The sequence below is a fragment of the Harpegnathos saltator genome, unplaced genomic scaffold (genome assembly GCF_003227715.2).
Source record: "Harpegnathos saltator strain DR-91 unplaced genomic scaffold, Hsal_v8.6 scaffold176, whole genome shotgun sequence".
NCBI lineage: Eukaryota > Metazoa > Arthropoda > Insecta > Hymenoptera > Formicidae > Harpegnathos > Harpegnathos saltator.
Window position 1 is genome coordinate 1,091,508 of NW_020229957.1, and position 7,479 is coordinate 1,098,986.

The 7,479-nt window shown below is 32.2% G+C and overlaps 1 protein-coding gene and 1 long non-coding RNA gene across 4 annotated transcripts in view; one reads left to right on the top strand and one right to left on the bottom strand.

Annotated features, from left to right (window-relative positions):
* Lmpt (four and a half LIM domains protein limpet) overlaps positions 1–7,479 on the top strand; it is a 527,685-nt gene that overhangs the window by 171,210 nt on the left and 348,996 nt on the right. The window lies entirely within an intron of this gene.
* Positions 6,827–7,381, bottom strand: LOC105189259 (uncharacterized). Its single transcript, XR_850243.2, has 3 exons — positions 7,305–7,381; positions 7,127–7,214; positions 6,827–6,964 (listed from the first exon to the last, which is right to left on the bottom strand). It is a non-coding gene; the product is annotated as an uncharacterized LOC105189259 (long non-coding RNA).

Below are 7,479 nucleotides of genomic sequence, written 5' to 3' on the forward strand. Positions count from 1 at the left end.
ATCGGCTCACAAAAAAACTAGGACGATATTTGAAGCCAACTGCCATTTACGCTCTTACTTTACAGACTGTATATTATGTACCTGTATATCATAAGACCAAAACATCCCACCGAATTTATTGCATTATTTGGAAATGATATATAATTCCTTTTCAACAATAGTTTGGGTAAACCTGTAAAGTGCGTCGAGTACAAATTGATACGTGCGATTGTTCTTAATGCATCTTGTAACATCTCCATTCCCGGCATGTACCAAATAAAGTCAGTCTCAGATATTATACTAAATGTATTATACGTAATAAGTCTGGCGTCGTTTTCAAGCAGAGCAACCAAAACATTAGAAAGGGATATCAAAGGCGTATCGTTAAAATATGTCCAGCATGTAAATGAATTACAGAGATGTGTGAATTTTGCGGACATATTTGAAAAAGGAGTAAACTCTTTGGGATGCTGGATAGATATGTCGAACATTGCCTTTATTTCGAGTTCGTCCCAACATGGAAACATTCTCCGAGCCTTGTTAAATTGCATGATGATTAACCTATAATAAGGATATTTTATTGTGAAATTTTCCATTTTTATACAATCCAAATACCGTGTTAAGTATATTATATATGTTTATACATAATTTATATGAATACTCTATATGAATTGTATTTAACTGAATATGAATATTGTTTCCATATGGCCACATAAAGTTGTACGAAATTTAATTTACTATATTAGATCGTTAAGTATGAAATGTTCGATTTCGAATCAAAAGTTTGGTTTATTATATCTCAAACTAGAAATAGTACAATTAACCCAAGTATCCGCCTAAACTATCGGCACAGCTCTGCCTTCTTAACGGTAGTTTATTTATGCTAGTAGCGAAGAAGCCTGAAGAGTAAGTGACGATGAAATCACGGAAGACGTTTTCTACAGTTTGTTGAAAATTGAATATTTTTCTTGCAACGAAAAGTTCAGTGCCTGGAAGAAGTGATAATTAGTTGGTACAAAGTCTGGTGAATACGGTGGGTGACAGAGAGTTTCCAGGTTCAGCTCCTGTAATTTGAGCAACGTTGTTTATGCACTGCAGCTTTCAGCTCATCATTATCCCACCTTGGTCTCGGGCCACCAACCCGAGCTTATTTTCAAGATTAAAATTGCCAGAACGAAACTTCTCAAACCATCGACGTATTGTACGTTCATTAGCCACATCTTCACCAAACACTTCACCAAACATATTTTGAATTGTCTGTGCTGCATTGGTTCCACGACAAAATATTCGAAAATAACATGAATTTTTAACTTATCTATGGTTACACAAAAATTGCTGTAACAAAGACAATTTGAAAGATAATCGTAAACCAAAACATGCATTTGAAAGAGTGATGACGTACCTTCACAACAAAAAAAGACCAAAAACTGTAAAGGTGAAATGTCAGAGGTATCGACTGTCGAACTTAGTATTTAAGGAAATCGGACAATTCATATTTAATGACCTAATATACATCTTTGTCACTTATAATTGACTTAGATACCGAAGTAGGGGCTATCGATAAATATTTTATTGTTTACAAAAAGTATCGAGTAAATCGATCTTACCGTTGGCTTTCTCTCATTATAACTATATAAATCAATACAACCAATATGATATTGGAAATGAGTTCAAAGAAAGGAATATTTATATAGAATAGTTAACGGTATATTTAATGATCTATCCAATTTCTTACCTTGTTCTCTTAAAATTTGTGCTATTCCTCTACTCGTACTTAACTACATCTTTCTCAGTAGAAATTAAGAAGTGGATTGTTAAGCTATAAACTTCGGTATAATATAATATGTATAATTTTATTATACTTCAAATCCAAAATTTGCGATTGTTTGCAATAACGATAGCCAATCAAACTATACGTTTCGAATGAGGAAATATTTACCCTCTTTAGACTTATCCGAATCAATCCGATGCAATCCGTAAGCATGTAAGTTTATTTTTGTAGTTGGATTTGTAACATTGATTACAATATTAACTATAGCGGGGTCTGTATTACTCTGCTTATATATTTTAAAATATATGTTATATTTAATTGGCCATAAATTATCAACCGGCAAACGGTCGTCAAGTGAAATATATGAACAATTGTGTTCTATCAACTTTAGGTATTGATCACTATCGGTAACAATAGATGGCAGATGAGGCGGCGCATATCGAAATGTAGCTTAATAATAATAGTATTAGAGATAGTAATAATAGTATTAGAGATTCCATGTAAATGTTTCGCAAATATATATATGTACCTGTATGGGCAAGTTATTTGTTAACAGAACGAAATATTGGTTAACATTAAGTTTTAATATTAGGCCATTATTACTTAATATTGTGATTTACTGTTGATGTCACAATATACGAATAGTAATAACGGATATACGTTAAATGTTTCTTACCTAAATTGATATATTCTCCGTATTTGCTATTTCTACTTTTAGTGCTTGTTGTCTATTTTTGTACGCGGAATAAACTTCCGATATTACGATCCACTTGCTAAATGGAAAAAAAGTAAACAAAACCAAGCAGTAATACATTTCGAGAAACATAATTGATTAAATGCAATGAAATTTGCAAATAATTATTATATAAATTATTGTTGGATTACTGAGCAATATTGATATGAGGAATATCACATTTCGCATACTACTTTGAAAAATTTTTTGAATATACAATATTTATGAATTATGACAACGTATCATGAAGATGAACAAGAAAAATTGCTTTAAGAATTTAGAAAGTAAAACAAAAAACTTTACTGTTGTATATACATATAAATTATAATAGTAATAAATAAATAAAGCTTTACATATATGACAAAGTTCGATATAATAATATTAAAATTAATATTTTATAAAACAGAAATAAACAAAATTTAATAATTAAACATGTATAAGAAATATGTTCAACATAAATTGTTTTTATGCTCAGCAAGTTAGGAAAATCTAAGCGTAAATCTAACAACAGAAGAATATATCTACTTACAATTGTTATATATTTCCTTCGATTTTGTGAATCGCAACAAACTGACAATTAAGGACATATGTTGTACTATTATATTTAAGACACACATGTCTGATGTTGCTGTTAATGCTCTGTTATGGCATACGAGAAGTGTCCTCAAGTCAGACGATTGTAAATATTGTGCTAAAGAGACTTAAGCTAACATTTAAATCAGTCTGAAATATAACGGATAAATTATATTTGTTAAATTACACAATTCATAGGAAAGAATATTCTATATATGAGAAGTCAACCCATAAAATGCGAAAATTGTCAGAGAATAAATTCGCCAAAATATCACAATTAACGAAATCATCAGTAATGATAAAACAATTTTTGACAACTATGCACTTGTCGTAATAGTCTAAACATGCACTTGTCGTAATAGTCTAAACATGAAAAATATCTAATACTTTTTATAAGTGTGGAAAGAAATGTATTAGGTGTATGTAAGATAAAGATTATAGACATTTTTTTCCTTTTTTAATATTTATTTGTTTATCATGCAATATAGTGACCACAAATCAATCTGAAAACTATTTTCCCTCATTTTCTATAACCTTCTACCACATTTCTCTAACCTTTCGGACAACTGCAGAACTCGTTCACCAAAGAAAGATATACATTTGGGAGCAATAAAATTATCAAGCGATTTTCGTATTTCTGCCATCTCGAAAGCGTTGTTCTGCTAAGGAATGCTGCCGGAAATTGACCGGAATAAGTAATGATGTAACAGCACCAAGTCAGGAAAGTATGTCGCATATGGAAGAATTTCCCAACCCAAGTTAATGATTTGACGATTGATGAGACATGAGCTTATCGAAAATGATTAAGAAGCGATTGCCTCTCAAGGCCATCGCACATAGAAAATCTGTAACCGTAACTGTAATGTCGTAAGAAAACTGACCAATCACAATAAACTATTCTTCTAGTGCAAGGAGATATTATATATAGTCATATATAACTTTTTTTCTCGAGATAACTGTAATATGCTAATAAAATTTTATAAGACGGTTATATTATATTAGTTAAAAGTTATACAAACTGTCCCATAACTCATTACGAGGAATTCGCGAAGATATAGTGTAGATTGAGACAAATATATAAGTGTCATATCATTGTTTTGCAATAATTATTGAGTTATTAATGATAAAAATTTGACAAGTGAGCGTGCGTCGAGGTAAATGATTAGAGAAGCGTCGCAGCTGTTCGGACTATAACGCGGCTCAGTCGAACCAACAACTGTTGGCAGAACGAGGCGAGACGTAGAAGCCGCGAGATAAAACACGAATAGCGACGCGTTGTCCTTCCTCTCGCCATGAAGCGGCAACAGTTGCTCGATCGACTGCGCCGAACTGTAGACCGAACGGCTACGACGCTTCTCCAATTATCCATCTCGGTGTATGCTCGCTCAACAGATTTATGTAATTAATAACTCGATAATTATCGTGAATGTCACAAAACGGTATGGGACTTTTATGTTTTTCTTAATCCGCTCCACGAGTTTTGTAACAATTGTTATGAGATATCCTGTATATGTCTGTATAAATAGAAAATAATGATTACATTGTGCTACGTCCTGGAGGAGGAGCACAACTCGCACTTGCGAGCCCCGCACGTACTTGCGTATGCGCGATACAGGTCAAGGACCAGAAGGGTCCGTTTACTCCGATCGCGACGTAGGTGGTCCACTTTTAGGTCAGAGAACTAAATCTCTGATAAATATATAGAAAAGCGACCCCCATATAGTTGTATCAGGAAGTCACTCAGAATTTCATCTTTTATAATATATTTCAAAATGAAAAAATTCGGTGAGGTATACCCTTTTCTATATATTGTATTTACTAAATCTCTTTACCTGGGATTGGACCGCGAGTTGATAGTTGGAATTGGGGTATGAATTGGAAAGGAGGGAATTTTATAATTTAAATTATAAAATAAAACTAATATAAATTAAAAAAATTGACAACACATTTTATTTAGGTGGATTTTAGAACAAATTTAAAACAATGTTAACTGAATATTGCCAGAATGATGTTTGTACAGTAATTTCGCCTTGTTAATATAAAATTATACATATTATGATAGACGGTCAGCAACATATATGCTATATAATGATTATGCGCAAAACTTTGAAAGGAGGAAATGGAAAAGAAAATGAATAATATCTAATCTGGTAAGGAAAAATGAGAACATTCCGGTGAGTTGAGGGGAGTGGTAAATTGAGAGAGAGAGAGAGATAGAAGAATAAGATATAGATAGACTGAGAGAGCTTGTGGAAGAGCGTGGAGGAGTATTCAGGGAAAAATTTAAGGGGTACGGGAAGATGGATGGTGGAATGAACGGGAGTGATGGGTCTGGATGATAATTGGTTTCAAAAACAATATTAATTAATGCTCGAAGATATTGGCCAGATGATTCAAGAGACTATAGAGGTCGTCCGATTCAAAGAGCAAATCTAGCGAGTCGAGTGACTGATAATCACGTAGGATTTGACATCATAGCCCACTGCAACGAATTTTGAGATAAAAATGAAAAGGATGCAAATGAGGGAGTTCGATTTAGGAGAGAAAACAATGTGTGAGTAACTTACTGTTTCTTAAAGATGAAGTCTGTCTTAGTGAAAAAAGAAGCGGCATGCCCTGGATAGGGAAACTGTTCCAATCTATGTTTTGTGTAGGAGGTTGGCCTTTTACCCTGATGCCGGCGGGGCTGAATTTCGAGTACTTAACTGCACTAGTTTTGAATTACAAGTATGAACAGAAAATTAAAAGTTGAGAAGTTGCGAGATGGAGGTTTCGATCCTTTTAGCTCGCGAGACTGTCGAGAAATGAAGTAACCTTCTGGTTTTTCTCAAATCGTTAGTTCGGTTGAGAGAGTGGGGTTTTAGAAGTTGCGTCGGAGATCTAAGGTTTATATCCAAATATAGTCATAGGACTTTGTTGCAAAAATTTTTGGAGGTGGAGTTTTAAGGATGCGTCACAGTATATCAAGGATAAATATTGTAGAAGATGGAGTACATATGGCAATAAAAAGATTTCAAAGTTTCGTTAGGTTTAGTTAGAGTTGGCGCGTAATAAAATTTATGAAGGGATGTGGAAAAGGCATAAGTTCTTGAGGATCAAAGACTATTCGTGTCATGTAACAATATGAGAGATTGACTGGTCGGTTTGTCTTCAAAGAAAATTGTTGCTCCGAAAGAGGAAGTTATTAAAAGATATTTGGAAGGGAAAACGTCTGGCTAATAACTCAACGAATCTTTCTGACAAAAATAGAGAAACTCGACGATTATAGACAGAAAAAAAGAGAAATCGGTGTATGACGTGTTCTCTCGTCCCACCGTGCTCGAAGAGTCGCGAAAACATGTTCGTTATGAACATTTCGAGTATGAACATTTGAACATATAGTGAGTAATATAAAATTAATTCGCTTTACTTATAAAAAGAATTTAGAGTACGCGGAATCCGCAGGACGTAACAATTGTAAATACATGTATATTACACAGATAATTACATAACTATAGATGCATAATTATATACAGTGCAATACATAATACGTGTGTACAAATATATAAGCAGACAAATATAGGAATAATGTAATAATAAAATGTAATGAAAATGTAATGATGAAAAAAATATATCACAACTTTAACACAGATGTCTCAATTTACTACGTATTTCCAATAGCCTTCATTTCTTTATTATACGAATTGTTATTCGAATTTTATCACATAACTTTTTTTTATAACATAAAATTTTTATATATTTTATTTTATAACATAAACTCACTGGTTGTACGTTTCTTTTTTTATTTAAAATTTCGAAATCTCAAGTTGTATTCTGTTAATTCTTTCCTTTTGAATTTGCATTATTGTAAATATGTCATGCATATTTATGTTTAATTTGTAGCACTGATTATATGCAAACTCCGCAATCTGAAACAGGTCAATCATATTTATATTCAGTCAATATATTTATATTCATAATTTCGAACATTGACGAAAAGTAAATGATCATATATATTGTGTATTTGAAAACGAAATGGAAATTTATTAAAAAATATTAAACGCTATACAAAGAAGGTAGAAAATACACACCATATTGATATGTTCAATGGTATATACATTCATGAACATATCGCCCAACAGATTTAAATTTAACCAATTTAAAGGAACGTTTCTCCACCTATAAATTAGAAACGATTAAATTAATAGTTAATAGATATACTATACTCTTTTGCGATTAGTCCTAAAGACTTATAACAGAAACAATCACCAGTGTATTTCAAAATAATTTTCTATGATGTATTTCAGAACATCATACTTTCCTACATGTTTCCTTATAAGAACATGATAAAGTTCATATTTAAATTCAAAATTTTGAAATCCAACTGACATTAATTTCATATATTTTATGTTAATTTGTGCATTTTCCGAGCAATACACATATT